This window comes from Crocuta crocuta, unplaced genomic scaffold (assembly GCF_008692635.1).
Source record: "Crocuta crocuta isolate KB4526 unplaced genomic scaffold, BGI_CrCroc_1.0 scaffold179, whole genome shotgun sequence".
NCBI classification, from domain to species: domain Eukaryota; kingdom Metazoa; phylum Chordata; class Mammalia; order Carnivora; family Hyaenidae; genus Crocuta; species Crocuta crocuta.
The window spans coordinates 1,914,324-1,914,840 of NW_027551568.1; positions in this window are offsets into that span (position 1 = coordinate 1,914,324).

Below are 517 nucleotides of genomic sequence, written 5' to 3' on the forward strand. Positions count from 1 at the left end.
ACCTTGTGAAACTCCAGGCAGAGCGAGCAGCAGCCACACGCTGCCCGACGGGGGCGGGGAGTCCTCTAACGGAGAAGCCAGCCGTAGGCACTGTCTCCACAGGACTCGTTGGGGCCGCGTTCCTTTTCCTCCAGCCGCGCCCTGGGGGAGGGGCAGGAGGGACGAGTGGCGGCTAGTGGCCCAGAACGGCTCTCGTGGCCCAGCTGGTCCTTGCTGGGTTTCACCCCTTCTCGGGCCCCTGTATCCTCACCTCTGCCAGTCGAGGCAGAGCTGGGATGGGGCAGCCACACAGACCCTGCAGTTTCCGAGACTTCCGTGTGCGGGGGGGCCGGGGAGAGGCCCGGGGTGGGCAGAGCTCCGAGGGCCGGAGCTGGGCTGCCGGCCGTGCCACGCTCAGGGGACCGGACAGCGGGGCCTCGCCAGGGAGCCCGGGGCTGGGGGACAACAGCGGGCAGGGGAGGCCGGTGTGGCCCGGGGACGGGACCCTGCCAGGGGCCCCTGGCTTTGCGGAGCCGCG